The sequence below is a fragment of the Dasypus novemcinctus genome, chromosome 5, assembly GCF_030445035.2.
Source record: "Dasypus novemcinctus isolate mDasNov1 chromosome 5, mDasNov1.1.hap2, whole genome shotgun sequence".
Classification (NCBI taxonomy): domain Eukaryota; kingdom Metazoa; phylum Chordata; class Mammalia; order Cingulata; family Dasypodidae; genus Dasypus; species Dasypus novemcinctus.
In genome coordinates, this window is record NC_080677.1 from 88,414,175 (window position 1) to 88,438,599 (window position 24,425).

At 40.1% G+C, this 24,425-nt stretch overlaps 2 pseudogenes; one reads left to right on the plus strand and one right to left on the minus strand.

Annotated features, from left to right (window-relative positions):
- LOC101434884 (heterogeneous nuclear ribonucleoprotein D-like pseudogene) overlaps window positions 1-5,342 on the minus strand; it is a 33,848-nt pseudogene extending 28,506 nt beyond the window's left edge.
- A 17,844-nt stretch (window positions 5,343-23,186) lies between these two features.
- Window positions 23,187-24,056, plus strand: LOC101438864 (RRP15-like protein pseudogene; annotated as a pseudogene).
- The last annotated feature ends 369 nt before the right edge of the window (window positions 24,057-24,425 follow it).

Consider the following 24,425-nt stretch of genomic DNA (forward strand, 5'->3'; position numbering starts at 1 on the left):
CACTCTAGGGGGAGGGTTCCTGACACTTGGAGTCTCCTCTCTGATAAGCAGCTAGAACTGCTTGTTCCAGGTTTTGGGTTCAAGATACAGTGAGACTGTTATATTAGACCTAACACCTCCTCCCATCCCATCCCAGGCTGTGGAATGGAAACATATTGGAACATCAGCACACAATAGAAAAGGAAGCAGTAGGAGATGGACGCTAGGTGTGTCTATTACTCTCCAGCAACTAGCCATTTAAATTTTTTTGAGTAGTTGCACAAGGCTGTGTAAAAATGTATTTGAATGGCTTTTTTACATATGGTGTCTGTTAACAAGTTTACAAAATTAACATTGTATAAATGCTAGCAAATGAAGAAAGAGGCATCTGTGTTTGTATAAAGACCTACAGGGGCATCCGCTGCCCCAGCCTTTGTCCCAGTGTCTCCAGTGGTACCCACTGTCAGGCCCAGAGGCTCCTGAGTTCCTCACAAATGCTGTAGGAGCCAGCATGGGATAAAGAGTGGGGCTGGGGAGTGTGATGGGGCAGAACTGACAGACCTCTAGTTCCTCCCAACTCACTCCCATGTCAACCGGAGCAACTCTTATTTTTTAAAATCTAGTTTCTACTCTGAGGATTCCATACACAATTTGTTAAAAGTTTGGGTTTCTTTCCTTTAAAAAGACTGAGAACTACTGGTAATGATTTTAGGCCATCACCAAAAGGCTGTTATTTCCTTCGAGTTACTGTGAAAACTTTGAAGTGTATATCAGTGCTATAAACTATAAAGGGCTCAAACACATGGATTGGGAGAAAACACATGCAGGGCGTGATTACTCAAGCATTTGTATATAAGATGGCCATATCTCAGAAACTAGGTCCCCACCCCCCCACCCCCACCCCCACACCAGATCTCTATAACAGTTGGAATTTCTATTCCAATTAAGTTCTCAAATGTATATGCATTTGAATCTTTGCCAGTGTTGGAGGACCTAAAATATACCTGCTTTAAATTTGTACAATATCCCTGGGCTTGGAATCTAGTAATTTTAACAACATTACATGAGTTTTTAAGCCAAAATTCTGAAGAATATTTTGTCTTCAGACTGAAAATAACGCAAAGTTGTGGTATTCTTACGGAAATTTCTAAAGTTAGGACTTTACCTGCCTAGGGAAGAAATTCATAGTTCAGTATTCCTTGTTAGGTTATCTGAAGCCCAGAAAAGTTCAAGTTTGATTCACATATTTCTACCCATGAAACTTTTATTTTGCATTTTCCCCACCAGGGGTCATTTAGCATTAAAATATCATTAACCATTTTCATAAAGATATTGCAATGTACTGAAGGTATTATTGTAAACCTTTAAAGATCATTCTGCTAATTCATTTTATGTTGATTATACCCCTGACTCACTATATTTGCAACACATTCTGCTCCAAATTTGTCCCAAAGGCCTAGAGAAAAAGGAAAGACAGAAAAGAATAATGATACCAGAAAAGTGAAAATATACTTTAGGAAACCCATTGAAAAAAGGCCTAGATATTCTCACTCCAAATGAATACAAATGTACTGGATCCCTCAATAGTACCAAATACCTGATGGCCTGCAAATGTGTATCAATACAATTTGCCTTCTTATTGCTATATTGCATTGTGTTTGGAGAATATACCTTCGAATTTCTCTAGTTTTAATATTTTTTTCCTTACTGGGAGAGGTATTTAATCATTTTATGTTAAATAAATAAATAAATATATATATATATGTTATAGCAGAGAGAAGTCGGGTGATCATGGTATTGAAGGCCAGGACATGGCCTTCCTGAGAAGGAAGATTTATCAATAGCCGCCCGGACCTGGTGGACTTCTGTGAAAAAAACCCGAACCCTGAATAGGATTTCTAGGTCCCTTTTATACAGAAGAAGTAGGATCAGGAGGTCGAGTGGTGCTTTTATACAAAAAGGACTTTCTTTGTTAGTTTCTTAGGTTTTAGGGGTTTGTTTAGATACCAGGTAGGTTTGAATTAACATATCGCCCACATTCCATCTGGATGTAAGTTCGAGGACACATTCAGTCTGCGTCCTTCCTGAATATTGAAAGTCTATAGAGCCTGTATCACTTAATTGGCTTTCTGGAAACTAGGCAAACTTGGATATAGAATTAGATAAGTTTGAATTTATGCACAGGCCATATTTTTCCCCCCGTTTGATGCCTGCTTAAGGTTGTTAAGCTTTAGCATCACTATTGCCGGAGTCTTTCTGGACTGACTGGTATGTACATAGAGCCATGAGATGGGTGGCTGTTTGTGTTTTCACTGTACTATTTATTAGGATGTGTATTCTGCTTATGAGGCTGCTATCCTGCTTATGAGGAACGGGAAGAGGCAAGCGAGTATGGTGCATCTTCCTATGAGGAAGGCAATTATTCCCACTAGAAGTTTGAAATTTTCTGCTATTGACTGCCAATTTCCAAAGGGATTACTTAAATTCCAACTATTCCAGGTTTGCACTGGAACATGAGCAATTTTTACCATTTTGTTTGTAATTTCATTGATAACCTTTCTGGTGTTGTCTAGTTCAAGGCAGCAATTAGAGATTGAACTTTCTGCAAACTCCCCCTTCAGCTGCCAGGAGATAATCTAGGATGAGACGGTTTTGTAGATAGCGTTTCTCAATTTAGTTTTCTATTGGGCTAGCAAGGTTAGAGGATGGGCTGTTTCATTAGTTATTCATTAGTTATTTGTTTTATTATTCATTATGTTATGTGTTTCATTAGTTATGTTATGTGTTTCATTATGTTACGTGTTTCACTAGTTATGTGTTTCATTAATTATTCATTAGTTATGTGTTTCATTAGTTATTCATTAGTTATTATTTCTACCACAGCTTGTAAGCAGATGATTCGGTTTAGCATATAGATAGGGAATCAATAACCCCATCTGCCATCCTCCACCCAATTTGCTGGCCCAAAGAACTGGACTATACTCTCAGGGGGCCATTCATCATCTGCCCAGCTAATGACAGTCCTTTTCTCTCTTATGTTTTGATATACAGATTGGCTCAGCTCTTTCCCTTCTGCTAAGGGAATGGGGAAGAAGGAGGGTTTTATTGAATTGAGAGTGTAATTTCCCCACCAATCTAGGGGAAGTTCTCAGAATGTGGCATTCCCACAAATCCAGTACAGACCATTTGGAGCAGTAAATAGGGCCTTTTGCAGTGGAGTTCCACACTATGATTAATTTGTGGAAAGTATAATTTATGAGAATGAGGTTAGATTCATTCCATGTTCCCCAAGACTTCATTGTATTGGTGGCATGATTTCGGAATCTTCCCCCCATACATGTTAGGTTTCCAACAGATATAGAGGAGTTTAGGCATACCCTTGAAATGCAATATTTTCCTATGACAGAAATTTGCAGGGACCACATACAATCCCAGGGGATGACCTGGAGGCCAGTTTTGTTTTATATGGCTGACTGTAATTGTATTATTTAGTTTCCCAGGGCCATTGGTCTCCCATTTAGTACTTCCACATACATAGCATGAGGAGACATTTAAGGTTGTCCCTACTACCTCAGCTAGGTTTATGAAGAGGTTTTTTGCTATTTGCAGAATGGAAAAGGGTTTTTCCATTTCTTCATAGAAGGAGTGGAACACAGAGTGGGCTTTACTTATAAGTGGGTGTTCCTGATACCCGACCCAGATGAAAACTCCTGCGTCTATTCCTCAATGTGGAGGCCCATTTGGATTCCCTAGGTCTGCCAGGATTCAAGGTTCAGGATGGTGAGGTTTAAAGGGTTACATTGACCACATGGACAGTTAGTTGGGGCAGTTCCTTTGGTGAGGATGGTTGTTTGTCTAGTTGTATCTGTGGCCCAGGTGGCCCAGGTGACACAGGTCCAGTAGGGGCAGTAGTATCCACCTAGGTATTTGCACCAGTAGGCCCCCCCTTGGGCTGCAATTTTCATTTCTGTAGCACACAAATACTTATTGTTATGAGTATATTCCTGCTCCCAGCTGAGCCCTCCACAGTCAGTGTTTCATGGTGTCCCAGAGTCTATGACCTGACATACATCAAATAGGAGGGACACTCATTGGTTCCAGGCTTGTGACTAGGGTGGAGTTAAGTAGCTCTCCGTCTTGATTAGATGCTCTTATTTCCCATTGATGGGAGACTTGGGGGCTTGAGGTCAAAGCAGATTATTTGGCCAGATTTGTTACAGACACTATAGAAGAGTCCCTGAAACTGGCAGGTGTTTATATGACCCTGGCGGGTATAATGGTTAAGATATATTGACATGGGCCCCCGGCACTTCTTGGATACATGGCTCACACTCTGTGGTACCAACCTGTGACCATGGGAGGGTCAGGGCTAGGAGTAGGGAAAATAACCAAAGGGACATTTTAGTTGGGATTAAACCAGAGTCCTACCCTTCAGTTATGCATAGACCACAATCAGTTTCCAGGCTGTGATTGGAACAGAACTTGGTGTTCCATCCTTAACCTTTGGCTGTGCATGGACCATTCAGCTTCTAGGGTCTGAATGGAGCAGGGCTTGGCATCTTATTCTTTCACAAGATGAGTTTGGCTGAGTTGTGGGTGTCTGGAATACAGGTCCATGCCTCTGGGGCAGCTCATTTGACCTGGCTATGGTGTATCTATGGGGTGATTTCAGCTACTTTAGCTACAGTGGGGGTGGATAAAATGACAAGATATGGTCCTCATTATTGAGGTATTAGTGGAGCTGATTTCCAGTCTTTGACCCAGACAGCATCTCCCTCTTGGTACGGGTATGAGCAGCTGCTTAAGCTAATGAGGGCCCTTTCTTGGACCCAGTGATTCAGGTTCTATAGAGTTTTTCCTAAACTGATCATTTGCTGAACTATTGATAAGTTTCTTCTTTCTCTGAGGTCCCCTTCTATATTTTGGATTAAGGGAGGGGCCTCCCAAAGAGGATTTCATAAGGGATTAGGCTTAGCTTTCAGCTAGGGCTGGCCCGAAATTGGAGGAGGGCACTTAAGAGTACTTGCACCCGTGTTAGCCCAGTTTCTCGGCAAATCTTGGCAATAAGTCTTTATTGTATAGTTCATTCTCTCTTCTTTCCCTGAGCTTTGAGGATGATAAGCGGTGTGCAGTTTCCACCAGATGCATAGTTCTTTGGCAATCTTTTGAGTGATTTCAGAAATGAAGGTGGGTCCATTGTCGGAGCCAAATGAGAGTAGTAGCCCATATCGAGGAATGATTTCCCTGAGCAGAACTTTGGCCATTTCTTCAGCCTTTTCAGTCCGAGTAGGGAAGGGTTCCAACCAGATGAAAAAGGTGCAATTGAGGACTAAGAGGTATTTGTAGCCTCTGGATTGTGGCATTTCGACTAAATCAACTACTAGATCTTCGAGAGGCATATTGCTGATTCATTGGACTCCTGGGGCTCCCGTGGGTCCCTGGCAAGGGTTATTCTTTGCACATGTCATGCACTGCTGGCATACAGCATGGGTAATAGACTTGGGATGAAGAAGAATCTTCCTAACACTTCTTTAAGATGGGTTTTTCCCAAGTGTGTGTTTTTGTGGTAGTCCTGAACTATGGTTGCAGCTAATATTCGAGGCACAACTATTCTGTGATTGGACAATGACCATCACCTGTTTGTTCTTTGTGTCCCATTCTCGGAGAGTATCCACTCTCTCTCAGCTTGAGTATATTGTGGCTCCCGGTGATTCAGAGGCTGGGGGAGAGAGCACCCTGTGTATACTGGAGTTTATGATAATTAAGAAGTTGGGGAATGAGGGTAGTGGCCAGGTTTTCAGATAGCGAACCTTCCAATGTGGCTCTTTTTGCTTCAGCATCTGCCCTCCGATTTCCTTGAGCAATGGGGCTGTGGCTTGTTTGGTGTCCCTTGCAGTGCATCCAAGCCACTTTGGTGGGCTCCCAAACTGCTTCTAGTAGTTCCAGGATCTGTGAGCCATATTTAATGTCCTTTCCTCCTGAGTTAAATGAGTCTTTTTTGTGCCTGCAGGGTAAGGAAGGCATATTTGGAGTCTGTGCAGATGTTAACCTTCACTCCAGCCACAAGTAGTAAGGTTTGGGTGAGGGCAATGAGTTTGGCTTTTTGTGATGATGTGCTATCTGGGAGATTCTGGGCTTCTACTGTGGTTTTGGAGGTCACCACAGCATATCCTTCTTGCCGGTCACTGCCCTGAACAAAGCTACTCCCATCCATGAAGAACTCCATGTCAGGATTTGGTAGTGACTGATCTTGAAGGTCTGGCCTGCTGGAATACTTCTTGCAATGTCTCCAGGCAGTTGTGGTTTAGGACCACTGGCTCGACAGGTAGCAGGGTAGCAGGATTCAGATTTTTTTATGAGTTCCATTTGGATGGACAGATTTTCACATAATAGAGTCTGATATTTAACCAGGCATCTGTTAGTAAGCCAGTGTGTTCCTTTGGCTTCTAAGATTGTGACTACTGCATGCAGAACCTGAACAATCATAGGCTGTCCAAGAGTTAATTTCATGGCTTCTGGTGTTAGCATTGCTGCAGCTGCCACAGCTTGCAGGCACGAGGGCTACAGTGTCCAGTTGTTTGGATAGACAGGCTACAGGTCTTTGCCAGGAACCCAGGTACTAAGTGAGTATTCCTACTGTGATACCCTGGTGATTATGGAAGTAGACATAGAATAGTTTACTGAGATCTGGAAGCCCAGGTCTCAGTGCTTCCATCAGGGCCCACTTGAGAGCAGTGAAAGTATCTTTCTGTGGGTTTTCCCAGAGCAGAGGTTCATGATCTCCCCACTTTGTGGCTTCATACAAAGGGGATGTGAGGAGTCCAAAATTGGGGATCCAAATGTGGCAGAATCCAGCTCCTCCAAGGAATTCTCACAACTTTTGGTGAGTGCTGGGCTCAGGGAGGCTATAGATTGCTTCTTTTGTTTCAAGTCCTAATTTGTGGAGCACTGGTACTATTTTATAACCTAGATACTTGACCTGAGGTAGGCAGATTTGGGCTTTCTTTTAGATACCTGATAACCCTTTTGTTGTAGATATTTTAAGAGGGCATGGGTTCCACTAACACAGTCTTTGTAGGTGGGAGAATAGGAGCCCAGTCTGTCCTAATAGTCCTCATCAGAGCCCTCCATTCCTGCAAGTTCAGTAAGCTGATTTTCAGGTTTTCCTTCTGAATTTTTGTGAACTCAGTGATTAGTTTGCAATGCCCCATTTGCTCTCCTGACTAATGCTTTGGCTGCTTTCTTGGGGGTGATGGGGTTGAATGGCCTGTTGGGACACTCCTGCTGCCAGTGCCCTTCCTCCTTGCAGTATGCTCACTGATTTTACCCTATCACTGATTTTACCCTAGGGGTTAGGCCCCCCTCCTTGGGGCAGGGGCATCCTAGTTCACTTTCCTTGACATGGGGTTGCTTCTTTCGACTATTGCTGCTATGAGAAGGTCTGCTTTCTTTTCATTTTCCAGTTTTCATCTCTCCTCGTTTCTACATTGCAGTTGATGTAAACCTTGGTGGCTACCTCCATGAGCTGGGAAATGTTCATACCAGTGAACCCATCTAACTTCTGTAGCTTTCTTCAGATGTCAGCCTGTGATTGGGCAATGAATGCTGCATTGACCATTGTTTGGCTTTCAGAAGCATCTGGGTCAAAGGGTGCATATACATGAAACACCTCACACAGTTGCTCATAGCACTGAGCAAGACTTTCATCAAGAAAGACTTAGGTGGTCTTCACCATGTTTACTGCCTTTTGGCTCCCATCTCTGAACCCTTTGAGTAAGGTCCTATGGAAAGTTCTAGTCAGTTGAGCCTGGTCATGTCATTGGGATGCCATTGAGGGTCCTCATCTGGGAACTGTATGTGGGCATATTGGTCTCTGTCCAGGTTCCCTCAGGTGGGTGTTCTTTGAACCAGATTAGAGCCCCTTGTGTGACTTATGTTCTCACCTCAAAGTTTAGTAAGGTCATGAAAAGTTGTTTATAGTCAACCCAGGTGGGTTTGTGTGTTTGTATGATGGATTGGAAGAAGGCTGTCATGGCCTGAGGCTTCTCTAAGTATGGTGGGGTGTGACTTTTCCAGTTAAAGAGGTCAGTGGTAGTGAAGGGTTGGAACACGAATGTTTGGTTTCCTCCTTGGATTTGGCCATTGGTATCATAATAAATTGGAGCTTGGGCTTCATGAAGAGGTAGCTGTAGGGTGGCCCTTCTCCCTGCTCCACTTCTCCCCTGGGGTCCCCATGGTCTGAGTTGCCATCTTTCAGGGGCTCCTTCCTGACTGATGGTCAACACTTGTGCCTGGGGGTATGATGCTAAATTGCTGGGGGCCAAGATTGGTGGAGACAGTGGTTGTGGGGGTGAAGAGGCTGCATTGCTTGGAGAAAATGGTTGTGGGAAAGATGGGGCTGTGTTGCTTGGAGAAGATGGTGGCAGGTGCAGCTGCAGGAATGGCAAGGTCATGCTGCTTGGGGGCAGCACGGGCAGGTACATCTCCATGGAACTCTTGGGGAAAGTTTTTCAGCATATAACCTAATGGGGTCCTACTTTGGGTGTCCCCATGTTTCCACCCTGTGTCAGTGCCGCACAACACTCTACTCAGCCTTTCACTTCCTCCATCTCTGGCCACTCCCCTTGTGGGGACTTACAATGCCTCTTTGCCCTAGCGGGTTGGTATAAACCCCCAACTCGGAAGAGGGTCCCTTTGCAGGGAGGCCCCCCAGACTGCCCTTGACCAGATGAGGTCACCACAGAATCATGGACTGGGACTCCATACTCACCCTGCAGATGTGTGTCTGTGTCTTGCTCCATCCCCACAATCACATGTACACAATCACCCTCCTTCCTTTCCTTTCTTGGACCTAGAGAAGATAGCTTCCTCCCTTCTCCTCAGGAGTACTAGGGTATTCTTGAGGGCTAAAGAGGCTTCCCTCCTAACTTTTCAGAATTAGGCTTTTCCTGCACTATGCCCCTGGGGGTCTTACCCATCTGGTGTGTGGAACTCCTTGCTTCATTCTCAGGGTCTCTTTTGAACCCTCCAGTGCCTCCAGTTTCTCCAGGAGGGCTCCATCAGAGTCCACAACCTCTTTCTGGACTAAAGGGGTCCAGGGACACCCTGGACTGGGGTTTGCCTGGACCCTCCCAGCCTTCTCAGAGGTAACTGAGAGGGGTTATCAACTGCCACCATCTCTGGCCTTCTCAGTGATCCTGGACAAGCCCCCAGAGATGTTATAATGGAGAGAAGTAGGGTGATCATGGTTTTGAAGTCCAGGACATGAGAAATCTCTGAGAAGGAAGATTTGTTAACAGCTGGCCAGGACCGGTAGACTTCTGTCAAATAAAACCCTGAACCCTGAATAGGATTTCTAGGTCCCTTTTGTACAGAGGATGTAGGAGCAGGGGTTTGAGCAGTGCTTTTATGCAAAAAGGACTTTGTTAGTTTCTTAGAGTTTTAGGGGTTTGCTTGGATACCAGGTAGGTTTGAATTAACATATCACCAACAATCTAGGTAAGCTAGAATTAACATATGGCCCACATTCCATCTGGATGTAAGTTTGAATACACATTCAGTCTGCATCTTTCCTGAATATTCAAAGCCTATAGGACTTATATCACTTAACTGGTTTTCCAGAAACTAGGCAAACTTGGGTATAGAATTAGATAAGTTTGAATTCATGTGCAGGCCATATTATATGGAGTTACCATCACATTTAAAATAGTTAAAACAATGAAAATATGAGATGAGGAGGTAAACAGTTCATTTAATTTACTTAAAATGTCTTTCTTCTAGATGTCGTCTCTGAATGTCCCTTGCACTACCACTTTGGTAAAACTATTCAAAAGGCATACATCCTTTACCAGCATGTATCTTACCATCTAGGTATGTATGCTTAAAGGTTGGGGCTAGACATTAATTATAAAAGCTGTCTTGGTTTTGAAGTCTTTAAAACATACAATGACTAAATAAGGAAGGGAATGTGTTTTTCCAACTGGAAGCAAGACTACCAGATGGCAGAAACAAGTAGAAAACAAGTTTGAGACCCAGCTTTGTAAAGGTGATGACAATTAATGTCAGTTTATTTTTAAAATCTAGTCAATCTATTATGTAAAAAAGTAAAACTATATTTTGGTAGGTTGACTTGTCCACCTTTTCCAACCAGTTATTTTCATGTCTTAGCCACAATCTGTGTGTTGAAAATAAACAATGATTGAAAGTGTAGGGTATGAATGATGGATGGATGCATGGGTGGGTGGATGGATGGATGGATGGAAGGGAGGAAGGAGAGAAGGAATGAAGGAAGGAATGAGAGGGGGGAGGGAAAATGCAGGAAGCAAAGAAAGAAAAAAGGAAGAGAAGGAAGGAGAAAGGAAAAAAGGAAAGAAAAAATTGGTCTCTGGGAATGGTTAGATGATTCCACCCTCCCCCTACCCCCCCCACACAGTGTCTAGTGCTAAAGCTTACAGTGACTATAAACTTAGCTCAGCTGAAGAGGGTAAAAATCAATATTCAGTTGACAAGTTTGTCCAGCAGATTATTAAGCAGTTTACATAATTTTTTGTTTGTATTTACATTTTCAGTCAAAGATAGAATTAGTCTTGATTGTATGTAACTAGATTTGAAAGAATTTAAGTTTAAAAACTGCTAATACAATGATTTTGGTAATGTTCTGCCACTTTTCCATTACCCCACTCCCATCCTGAGCCCCTCGTGGGGAAAATAAATACATTTTTTGAGATTAATAATTTCCTTAGAAATAGTCCTTAGTTAAATCTCTATCAAGTCATAGTCAAAATCAGAAGTCAGTAACTGCAGCCCGTGATTCAAATTTGGCAAGCCCCTTGTTTTAAATAATACCCACAAACTAAGAATGATTGGACATATTTAAATGGTGGAAAAAATCAAAAGAATAATAGTGTGGAATTATATTGAATTATATGAAAATCAAATTTCAGTGTCCATAATAAAACTTTTTGGAATACTTCCATGTTCATTTACATATTGTCTGTGGTGGCTTTTACACTACAACAGCAGAATCAAGTCATTGTGACAGAGACTGTATGGCCTGCAAAGTCCACAGATACTTACTAAATGGTCCTTTACAGAAAAAAATTGCCACCTCTGCTCTAGAATAGTCTTCTCCACAACCTATCTATGTACTTTAAGGTAAAAGAAAAAAATAGCTCATTATTGACTGATTTAATCTAAATAATTTGGATGATTAGGCAACACTGTCTTATTGTGCTGTACATGCCTAGCCCAGAAGATTGTGATTTAGTAAAAGAAATTAAAGAGTGAAAAAGAATAGGTATCACTGTGTTTAGAATGTATGTGAAGAGTTTATTTCATGTATATGAGATGGAGACTGATTTAAGTTTGATCTGGTAGTTTCACCCTTCTTTACCAGAACTTGTTCTAGCTCACAAACAAGTACAATGTTAAGATAGGTGAGGCTACAAATGTTAAGAACTAGGACATGTTTTTAGTATACACTTTCCTCAAGAAAAACAAATGTGGTCTTCAAACCTTTTGTATTAGTCAGCCAAAGGGGTGCTGATGAAAAATACCAGAATTTAGTTGATTTTTATAAAGGATATTTATTTGGGGTAGGAGCTTACAGATACCAGGCCATAAAGCATAGTTTACTTCCCTCACCAAAGTTTACTTCCACATGTTGGAGCAAGATGGCTGCCCAAGTCTGTGAGAGTTCAGGCTTCCTAGGTTCCTCTGGGCTCAGCTCCTCTGCTTTCTCCACAAGGTCAGCCCTCGACCATGAGGCTTGCTAGGCTTTGCCTCTCTCCACAAGGTCAGCTGTAGACTACCAGGTGAATGGTTCTGTCTCTCTCCCTGGGGTTTCTGTCATGTTTAAGGAGCCATCTCTATTCCTTTGTGTTCTTCTCCTGGCTCAGGTCCTGTCTTTCTGGCATTTGCTTCTCTTTCCTCTGTGTGCTTACTTCCTGGTGCACCAGCTTAAGACTTCAGCATCAAACTCCAACATCAAAAACCCTCAACTTTGTCCTTTGCCATGCCTTTTATCTGTTAGCCGCCACCCACCAAAGGGTAAGGACTCAATGCCCTAGAGATGTAACCCAATCAAAGCCCTAATCATAACTTACTCCCATGTATAGACCAGATTACAAACATAATCCAATTATCTATTTTTTGGAATTCGTAACCATATCAAACTGCTATACCTTTTTTATTATGTACCACTAGCAACAAAATTTTTGGAATATACATCCCCAGTAGTTGTTTTAAGCAGCTTTATTGAGATATAATTTACATACCATACAATTCACCATGGTAACAATTCCTTCAAAGGAAACTGAATTTGATTAGATCAGTCTGTGGAACAATTTATTCCCCAGGGCATTTTTCTGAACAATAAAGCAATCAGGAAGCCATTGGTAGAACTTGAAAGCTGGGTGATCATGGAAAGAGATAGTCAAAGAGAGTACCGCCAATACTGCCTTCATTCCAGGGTAACAGTGGGAATACTCAACTTCCATTTCCTGTGGAGTAACATCAGAGACTTTCCTCTGTGTGAGGGGTTGCGGGTGGAGGGGGGAATGTATAGACTTCATTAAAATTACCCAGCTAGTCACTACACAAAGAAATAACCAAATGATAGTATTATGTCCTAGGGAAGGTGAGGTAGTACCCAGAGTGCTACAATATATTGCCTAAAGTGACCCCTTTCCAACAAAAATGATGAGATATGCAAAGAATCACAAAACTATGATCCATAATTGGGGTAAAAGACAACAGCAAAAGACACTGCCTATGAGAGTAATCAGGTGTCAGGTTTAATTGGCAAGGACTTCAAAGTAACCATTACAAATAAAACCAAAGAACTAAAGGAAACCATGGTTAAGGAAGTAATGGAAGGTTTGATGGCAATGTAATATGAAATAGAGAATTTAAATAAAGAGATAAGAATTATAACTTTTATATATAAAATGCATATATAATTTATATATAAGTTATATATAAATTATTATTCCAAATGTAAATTTTGGGATTAAAAAAGCAATAACTGAAATGACAACTTGACAAGGGGGCTGAACAGTAGATTTAAGTGATAGAAGAAAGATTTAGAGAACCAGAAGATAGACTGATAAAGATTATACAGTCTGAAAAAAAGAGAAAATATATTGAAGAAAAATGAACAGACTCTCAGAGAAATCTGGGACTCATTCAGCACACTAACATACATGTAATGGGAATACCCAGAGAAGAAGATAGAAGGAAAGGAGCAGAAAAAATTCAAAGAAATGATGACTGAAAACTTCTCAAATTTGCTAAAAAACATTTATCTACACATAGCAGAAAGCTTAATGAATTCCAAGTAGAATAAACACAAAGAATGCACAAGCACATGCATCATAATAAAAAAAAAGTTGAAAGTCAAAGACAAGAAGAAATTCTTGAAAGCAGTAAGGAGAAAAAATATGTCACTTAAAAGGGAACATCAAAAAAATTAACAGCTGACTTCTCATCAGAAACAATGGAGGTCAGAAGGCAGTGGGATAACATATATAAAGTGCTAACGGAAAAAAAAATACAAGCAAGAATCCTCTAGCAAAACTATATTTCAGAATAGGAAGGATGAATAAAGACATTCCCAGAGAGACAAAAACTGAGAGATGTCTTTGCTGAGAGACACACTTTAAAAGAAAACCTAAAGGAAGTTCTTAAGGTTGAAAGCCATTTGACACACATACAAACAAAGAAAAAACAAAAAAACATGAATAAGAGTAATTACATAATTATAAAAGACAATATAAATGCATATTTATTCTCCTTTCTTTCCTTAAGTGATTTAAAAGCAATTGTATAAAGCAATCTACATATAGTGTATTGTCGAGCCTAAAACATTAGAAATGTAGTATTTTACCAATACAAAGAGCAAACCTATACTAGGATAAGAAAATGACTTCAGGTGGTAACTTGAATCCACAAAAACAAATAAATAGGACCAGAAATGATAAATAAGGTTAATATAACAAAAGCTATTAGTGTATACTTGCTCTTCTTTCTTCTGTAAGCTTCTTTAAGAGATTAATTATATAAAGTAATAATTATAAAAAAACGTATTGGGGTTTTTAACATTTATAAATGTAATAGGTATAACAATAATAACACAAAAAAGGGAAATAGAACTATATAAGAGTAGCATTTCTATATCTCATTGGAACCAACTTGGTAATATTCTCTTAAGATGTATATGGTAAACCCTAGAGCAATCACCAGGGAAATAATTTTTAAAGTACAGTGAGGAGAGTGGGAGGGAGTGCGAGAGTGGAAGGGAGCATGAGAGTGGGAGCCACTGGCAGGCAGTTAGGCCCTGTCCTCAGGGCCAGTGAGGGGACTTTACTGTTTACAGTGAGCCAGAGCACTAGGCCTACCCTGCAGTCCCCCTGCAGTCCCAGCACTGCATGTGCAAACTGGATGCAGGGCCTACCAAGGTCCTGCCAGCTGACTAAAAAGCATGTGCATAGCGCTCCAAGAAAGACCCACAGGGACACCAGGACCAGCTGAGTGGTGATGCAATCCTGCCAGAGTTGTTTCAGCAAACTACAAAGCAGGAGGTGTCTGGATGTAGATTTGGAGAGACTGAGACAAAATTAATGCTTCCTCAAGGTAAAACTGTGGGTTTCTAACACTGAACTTGGAAGCTGTGGGAAGGTAAATCCCTTCCCCCTAGGGCAAAGGGCTGCAGCTTTCCCTGAGAATTACCAGCCACAAGGCGGAGTTCCCAATCCCATGTTCCCCTAAACATGTGAGCCCTAAGCCCGTTTTCCCTGAAACCCCGTGACCAACATCTAACAGACCCACGTACCCTGAGTCCACATTCTCCCGGACCTCTGTTTCCCAAACTCAGTACTCCAGGAAATCTGGCAGAGGCCTGGCCTGCTGGGCTAACTCTAGGAGTGGGAGGGTTTAGGTGGGAGGTACCGAGGGCCCAAGGAGTGCAGGTTCAATTTTCTGGTCCCCTCCCCACCCTTTTACTGAGTTTGGAGGAGCATACCAGCTAAATTGGGGAGAGCCTAGGAAGAGAGGAGAGGTGAATCTGGTGAGAGAGCCTGATTTACCTAAATGCCCTGGGATAGGAAACTTGGTTGGAGAAAAGGTGGAGTCAGAAAATTAACTAGGTCCTCTGTAGCACACCTAAGGGAGAGGGACAGTAGGCTGTGCTTTGCAGGCTTACAAAAGCATATTTAGGGTTCCTGGCAAGGGGTGGGTGCTCTCTCTCAAGAAGTTAAGAGACATTATTTTCTGAGGAGAATTGGTTCACCAGGGACCCATTTGAATCTCCTTCAGGAGTCTGTACACAACCTTCCTACTGTCCTGGGAGAGAGGAAAGTGATGAAGGGAGAAGGGGAAGGTGAAATTCATAAGCAGCTTATTCAATTGCAAAGAGGATTCCTTCCTTGAAGACTTGACTGGTCTTCCTTGTCGGCTTGTTTTTTTGTTCCTCCTTCCTCTTCCTACCCCCACAGACCTTTCATTTAATTTTTTCCTTTCTCTTTCTCTTGCTTGTCTTTTTTCCCCCTTATCCTTTTCCCCCTTTTCCCCCCTTCTTTTCTCTTTTTTTTATATTAAGTGCTGCAGGCAACAATTCTTATTTGCTGTGATTCCTCGTCCTCAATTTCCTCCTTCCTGCATGTACTGAATTGGCTACCAACTCTATCCCCTTTCCTTTACACCTTTCTATTCTCCATCATTTATTGTTTCTCTTACATTCCACCTCTTTTCATTTAGCCCCCAATATTTCTGATGTTTTATCTCTAATACCTCTATTCTGTTTTCTATCTTTTATTCACTGTTTATATTATTGTCCTTTCTTTTCTCTTTACCTCTCTCTAGATCACACTGGCCTTTAAATTCATTCTATATTCCTTCCCATATTCACTTTACTATCCCCTTACAGGTACTCCACTTTTTTACTGTTATAACCCACACAGCTTACATGAGTTCAGTATCCATTCTCCTACATCTCACATGGTATTTCTCTTAATATCCACCATCAATACTACTATTGTCTTTTTTTTCTTACCTCTCTCACTGTCTCTGATCCTAATATTTTCATTCAAGGGAACTTAGCCAACATCAAGGAAATAGAACAAGAAGAACAAAGTGACAAAGGGAAGACTTAACACATGCAAAAACAACAACTAACTGAACCCCAACATGAAAAAACTAATCAATTGAATAAACCCATCAAGATACAATGATGACCAGACAACAACAAAAAACTACAACCATACCAAAAATCAGGAAAACATGACCGAATCCAATGAACAAACTAAAAACCAGGAAGAGGAGTGGAACACCAAACAACTAATTAAAGCTCTCAAAACATATATCATGGACCAATTTAATGAAATGAAGGAAGATATTAAGGATATTAAGAAAACACGTGGAGAGCATACAGAAGAAATTGTCATCATGCACAAAAAGAAAACGGATAATATGGGGTTGAACAGCACAATCCAAGAAATCAAAAATACACTTTCAGCAAATAAAACAGATTTGAAGAGGCAGAGGAAAGAATTTGGGATTTGGAAGACAGTACATCTGAAAGCAAAGGATAGTAGAACAGATCAATAAAAAGATAGAAAAAATCCAGCAGGGACTTAGGGACCTGAATGACAATGCAAAACACATAAACATACACATTATAGGCATCCCAGAAGGATAGGAGAAGGGAAAGGGGACAGAAGGGGTGTTGGAGGAAATAATGGCTGAAAACTTCCCAAACCTACTGAGGGAGATGCATGTACATGTCCAGGAAAAAAACAAACCCCAATAGCATAAATCCCAACAGGCCTACCCCAAGACATATACTTGTCAAATTATCCAATGCTCAGGACAAAGAGAAAATACTAAAAGCAGCAAGAGAAAAGAGAACCATCACTTACAAAGGAGGCTCCATAAGATTAAGTGCTGATTTCTCATCTGAAACAATGGAGGAAAGAAGACACTGGTATGACATTGTCAAGGTACTAAAAGAAAAGAATTTCCAAGCAAGAATACTCTATCCAGCAAGGTTAGCATTCAGAAGTGATGGAGAGTTCAAAATATTCACAGATAAACAGAAACTGAGAAAGTATGCCAACAAGAAACCTGCCCTTCAAGAAATACTAAAGGGAATTCTGCAGAAGGAAAGAAAACAATAAGAGAGACAGAGCTGAAAGAGAGTGTAAGAACAACTAAAATAACCAAAAGATAAAAAAATCAAACAACATATGACTAACACAAATCCAAAGAAAATATGGCTGATATAAGTAATTCCTTGCAAATAATAACACTGAATGTTAATGGATTAAACTCACCTGTTAAGAGACACAGATTGGAAGATTGCATAAGGAAATATGACCCATCTATATGCTGTCTACAAGAAACACATCTTAGACCAAGGGATTCAAGGAGATTGCAAGTGAATGGCTGGAAAACAATCTTATAGGCAAACAGTAACCAAAAAAGGGCAGGAGGAGCTATATTAATATCAGACAAAATAGACTTTAAATGCAAAACTATTGTGAGAGACAAAGACAGGCACTATATATTAGTGAAAGGGATAATCTTTCAAGACGAAAGAGCAATCATTAATATTTATGCCCCTAACCAGGCTGCCTCCACATATATGAGGCAAATACTGCAAAAACGAAAGGAAGGAATTGATGCCTCAACAGTTATAGTGGGGAACTTCAACACACCACTGTCATCATTGGACAGAACATCTCAAAAGAGAATCAATAAAAAAACAAAGAGTATGAACAATATCTTAGAAGATATGGACATCATAGACATATATAGAACATTACACCCAAATACAGTAGGATATACATTCTTCTCAAGTGCACATGGATCATTCTCCAAGATAGACCAAATGCTAGGCAACAGAGAATGTCTCAATGAATTCAGAAAGATTGGAATCATACAAAACAATTTCTCCGACCACAGTGGAATGAAGCTGGAAATCTGCAAGGACCAGAGACCCAGATTTGGCACCAAGATATGGAAGTTAAACAACACACTCTTAGAAAAACAGTGGGTCAAGGAAAAGCTCAACAGAAATCAATAATTACCTTGAAACTAATGAAAATGATAAAATGACATATCAAAACGTATGGGATGCACAAAAGCTGTATTGTAAGGGAATTTCATAGCCATAAACTCATACCTCAAAAAAGTAGAAAGAGGCGGCGGACTTGGCCCAGTGGATAGGACATCTGTCTACCACACGGGAGGTCCGAGGTTTAAACCCCGGGCCTCCTTGACCCATGTGGAGCTGGCCCATGCGCAGTGCTGATGCACGCAAGGAGTGCCCTGCCATGCAGGGGTGTCCCCCACATAGGGGAGCCCCATGCAAGGAGTGTGCCCTTAAAGAGTGTTGCCCAGTGTAAAAGAAAGTGCAGCCTGCCCAGGAATGGTGCCGCACACATGGAGAGCTGTCACAAGATGATGCAACAAGAAACATAGATACCCGTGCCGCTGACAACAACAGAAGCAGACAAAGAAGACACAGCAAATAGACACAGAGAACAGACAACTGGGGTGGGGAGGGGAAGAGGAGAGAAACAAACAAACAAACAAACAAACAAATCTTTTTTAAAAAAAGAAAGAGCTAAAATTGAAGAACTAACTTAAAAACTGGATGAATTAATAAAAAAGAAACAGCAAACTAACCCCAAAGAAAGAGGAAAGAAATAACAATGATCAGAGCAGAACTAAATGAAATAGAAAATAAGAAAGCACTTGAAAAAATAAAATAAAGAGCTGGTTCTTTGAGAAGATCAAAAAAATTGACAAACCCTTAGTTAGACTAACAAAGAAAAAAAGAGAGGAGATGAAAATATACAAAATAAAAACTGAGAAAGGGGAAATCACCACTGACCCCACTGAAATAAAGACTATCATAAGAGGATACTTTGAAAAACTATATTCCAACAAGAAAGACAATTTAGAGTAAATGGACAAATTCCTAGAAACACATAAGCAGCCTACATTGATGAAAGAAGAAAACAATGATCTCAACAAACCAATCACAAGTGAAGAGATAGAACAGTCATTACAAACCTCCCAACTAAGAAGAGCCCTGGGCCAGATAGCATCACAGGTGAATTGTACAAAATATTCCAGAAAGAACTAACACCAATCTTGCCTAACTTTTCCAAAAAAACAAAATAGAAGAAACACTGCCTAACTCATTTTATGATGCCAACATTACCCTAATACCAAAGCCAAAGACACCGCAAGAAAGGAAAATTACAGGCTTATCTCTCTAATGAACCTAGATGTGAACATCCTCAACAAAATACTTGCTAATCACATTCAACAACACATTAAATGAATTATACACCATGACCAAGTGGGTTTCATTCCTGGTATTCAAGGATGGTTCAACATAAGAAAATCAATTAATGTAATACACCACATAAACAGATTGAAGGAAAAAAATCACGCAATCATATCTATAGACGCAGAAAAAGCATTTGACAAAACAGCACACTTTTTCTTGATGAAAACACTGCAAAAGACAGGAATAGAAGGAAACTTTCTGAACACGATAAAGGGTATATATGAAAAACCGACAACTAATATCATTTACAGTGGTGAAATCCTAAAGCTTCCCCCCTAAGATCAGGAACAAGGCAAGGATGTCCACTATCACCCCTTCTATTTAACATTGTGTTAGAAGTACTTGCTCGAGCACTGAGACAAGACCCAGATATAAAAGGGATCCAAATAGGGAAGGAAGAAGTCACAATTTCACTATTTGCAGATGACATGATCCTATAAGTAGAAAGCCCTAAGAAATCTATAACAAAGCTTCTAGAACTTATAAATAGGTACAATCAAGTCACAGGTTATAAGATCAATACACAAAAATCAGTAGCATTTCTGTACACTGATAATAAGCAATCTGAGGAGAAAATCAAGAAGCAAATACCATTTACAATTGTATATGAAAAAACCAAATACCTAGGAATAAATTTACCTGAAGATGTAAAAGACTTATACACAGAAAACTACACAACACTGTCAAGGCAATCAAAGAAGACCTAAATAAATGGAAAAATATTCCCTGTTCATGGCTAGGAAGACTAAATATTATTAAGATGTCTATCATACCAGTACTGATCTACAAATTCAATGCAATTCCAATAAAAATCAACACAGCAGTTTTTAATGAACTAGAAAAACTAACTATGAAATTTATTTGGAAAGGAAAGAGGCCCCAAATAGCCAAAGACACATTGAAAAAGAAAAATGAAATTGGAACAATCACACTACCTAACTTTAAAATATACTACAAAGCTACAGTAGTGAAAATGGCATGGTACTGGCACAAGAATAGACTCACTGACCAATAGAATCAAATTGAGAGTTCTGATATAGGTCCTCTTATATACAGTCATCTGATATTCAACAAGGCCATCCAACCACTCAACTGGGAGAGAATGACCTCTTCAACAAATGGTGCCTAGAGAATTGGATATCCACACGCATAAAAGGAAAGAGGATTACCAACTCACATGATATACAAAAATCTACTCAAGATGGCTGAAAGACCTAAATATAAGAGCCAAGACCTTAAAGACCTTAGAAAATAATGTAGGGAAGCATCTACAGGACCTTGTAATAGGAAAGGGCTTCATGAACTTCACACCCAAAGCACGAGCAGCAAAAGAACATAAGACTGGCCGTTATCAAAAAAAAAACAGAAGACTACAAGTACTGGAGAGGATGTGGAGGAATGGGAACACTTGTCCACTGCTGGTGGTAATGCAGAAGGATCCAGCCATTCTGAAGGACAGTTTGGTGGCTTCTCAAAAAGTTAGCTATAGATTTGCCATATAACCCAGCAATTCCACTGATGGGTAATACCCAGAGGAACTGAAAATAAGGGCACAAACCAATATATGCACACCAGTGTTCATAGAAGCATTATTCACTATTGCCAAAAGTTGGAATCAACCCAAATGCCCATCAACAGATGAATGGATAAATAAAATGTGATATATACATACAATGGAATATTACTCAGCTATGAGAAGGAATACAGTACAAACACATGTTATAACATGGATGAATCTTGAGGACCTTTTGTTGAGTGAAGCAAGCCAGGGATGGAAGACAAATACTACATGATCTCTCTGATATGAAACAAGCAAATCAAGCTGTCTCAGAAAACTAGAGACTCAAAGATAGGCTTAAAGGAATTGTGTGGGGGGAGACGAAGATTGTGAGCTGAAACCTACATGTGTTAAGTCTAAGATAAGCTGGAGGTAAGTATTTGTACAGGGAAGAGATAAGATGGGGGCTTAGGGATACAATTGGGTGGATCTTTGTGGGCTCGAGGAGCCTAGGTTTGGGAGGATGGACCAGACGCCCAAGGAATTGGAGGGAGGGCTTGGGGGCTACAGTTGAATATGGGAGAATCTCAGGTATATGGTTGAAAGTATAATGTTGGGAAAACTCTTTAGAAAATATAATTAGGAATGATTACATGTTTAAGGTGCTTTGGGGGGGGCATTTGGCACAGGGTTAAGCTGGTAGGGATTGTGTGAGTGCTCATAGATGTTTGTCATAGTGTGTTAAATCATTGCGTGAAGACCATATAATGAGTGTGAAGGTGTACCCACGTCCTAGGGAGACCTGATGTTCTCAAATGAGAGAATTGTGTCCCTCGAGAAAATCAGTGGCTCCCAATGGGTTAGGGCAGTCTAGTGTGTCAAACCCTCAGCATTGTTGCAAGTATCTATAAATCTGGTGCCTCAAGTAGTGAAGATTGTCATTGTGGGCCCCTAGGGGAGGGGGAGAGAGTTAAAGAATAAATGGAAGCATGGCAACTAGGGAACAATGGAAGTGCTCCACAAGATCAAAAAAAAAACAATTTACAAGAATGATGGGGGGTGGAGGGTGGGGTGTGGATTATATGGGAACCCCTTATGTTTTTTTTAATGCAACATTCTATGCAATCTATTAACTTTAATAAAAATAAAAAATAAATAAAATTTTTTAAAAAAGAACTTGTTTGATAAACTCATATTATTATAGTCTCTCTGTTTTAGAAATAAATTTCACTCCATCTTTGATGTGGAAGTATTTTAGTTCTAGATAAATTAGATAGCATCTTTAGAATAACGCAACTTCAAAAAGAATCTCAAGATTTTATTAATCCTAGTCTTTAATTCCTTGATGCAGCCCCAATGAGTCATGGCTGATGTTTTTCTTTAAAATATCTTGCAGGATAGGGATTAAGGGCTATAGATGAAATAAGAGTATACATGAGTTGAAGCTTATTGATAACATAAGCTTTCATGTATGTGATTGTCTCTTTATTGGTATTTAAAGTTTTCCATAATAAAAAACTTTTTAAAAATCAAGAAGAGGTTAAAAGTAAAATTACAATAAAAAATCTATACCTCCTTCTCACCGTCCCCTATGTTAACAGTCCCTTCCTCTTTCTTCATTGTTTTTTCACTGTTTTTAACCTTTCCTCCCCATCCCAAACACATAGAAATTATGGTAAGGCCTGTTTGCTTTCCCTCCCAGGCATGCTTGGTTTCCTTCCTACCCTTTTCATTTATCCTAAGAACCACCTGGGTGCATAGACTCTCGTTTTCTTTCTTGGTGATATCTGCCTCACCAACCCTGGTTTTCCTAAAAGCAGTCTTTATTCAAAACAGAATAAAATAATATTCTGGTTCTACTTGTATTCTCAAACCATTTGGTGGTGGTGGGGGGAGCAGGTATTGGAAAAATACCTAAAATGAAGAATGAAAGGCGTTCTTACCTTAGAATTAATTGGTGGGAGTGAACGTGGGAAAACAGGTCTGGGACTTTATTTTCCATTTGTATTCCAAACTTGGGTTACATTTTTCTAATAATTGTTAACGAGGCAGAGACAGCTGAGTGTACTGTTTAATATCCAGACTACCACTCAGCTCCAGTACTGCTGTTCCCTCTTAAGTAAAATGAGAATATAATTGTACTTACCCCATAGGATCATTATGAGGATTAAATGAGATAATATTTATAAAGTACTTCAAATAGTACCTGGTATATAGAAAGTGCTAATATAAAGTTGGTAAAACATAATTCCTTTGTCAAGATATCAAATCTTCCCATTATCAGAAACTGCCATATCTTATTGCCTTTTAGAGTATTCCCTTTTTAAAATAACTCCTGGCCTGTGACGGATAATGGCCGCTGCCTTGCAGGAGTCATTTGTTAGTGCTGGGAAAAAACTGAAAATTTCCTAAAGAAGAAAAAGAAGATGAAAATGGTAGCTAGGGCCACAGCATAAGAACTAGAAGACGGATGAAAAGAAACTGCAGAAAGCAGAGCTTTGCAGGAAGTTGTGAATCAGAAAAGGATCCATTTTCCTCTTCTGATGGAGCAGTAGATGCTGACAATGAGGATGATGTTGAACCCTGCGAAAAAGAAAATGAGACTGCCTCAGAATCTGTTGTTGGAACCAACACAGGCTGGGCAGATGCCATGACTAAGATCCTTAACAACAACAAAAAAAACCCTAAAAGGAAACCTACCATTATGGTCAAAAACAAAGACCTGGAAAAGGAAAAAGAAAAGTTAAAGCAAGAGAGACTCTAGAAAAGAAAACAGCTTGATAAGAAGCAGGAGTGCAAAATGATGTGCAGAGTAAAGTCAGATGTTGTCGAAGACAAAAAAAACAGAGAAACCTTCAGGGAATTGCAACAAGGGCTGTGGTGCAATTGTTTAATGCTGTTCAGAACCATCAAAAGAATATTGACTAAAAGGTTTAAAAAGCTGGAGGCTGTATTAGACAGCATGCTAAGTTGATATCAACAGTTTCTAGGAAAACTTTCATCAGTGTTCTTAGAGGAATGGATGGAAGGACAAATGAGAAAAGTTCTACTGGGAGGAACCCCAAAACCAAACAGGCTGAAATGAAATCAGAAGAGGGCCCAAGGTGGAGTATCCTTCATGATGATGATTTCATGACAGGAGCATCTACGAAAGACTGGGACAAGGAAAGTGATGGGCTAGATGGCAGCAGACCAGGATCTGGAAGAGACTCTGATATGTGAAGTTATATAGGAAACAAAGTCTTCAATCATTTTATTTTTCCTGGAAAAATTCTTTATGATCAGAATGATGGGGAATTATAAGGATACCATTTGTAAGAAAGCCAAAAGACTTTTTACTTTTACCAACTTTACTCTTTCCCTTTTTCACATTAAACTTTGTTAATAAAACAAAAAAGCAAAACAAAACAAAAAAACCCTCCTAAATTGTGAGTTTTTTCCCCTAAGTTCTCCCAAAGCAGGTGCATTTCCAGGGGATGTTTAAGACAATTATCATGGGGTGGGGTTTGTGGGAAGATGGGAGCAGAAAAAAAAAACAACAGTTCTCTTTGTATTTATATATTTATTTAATTACAAATTAGGTTCTATTAG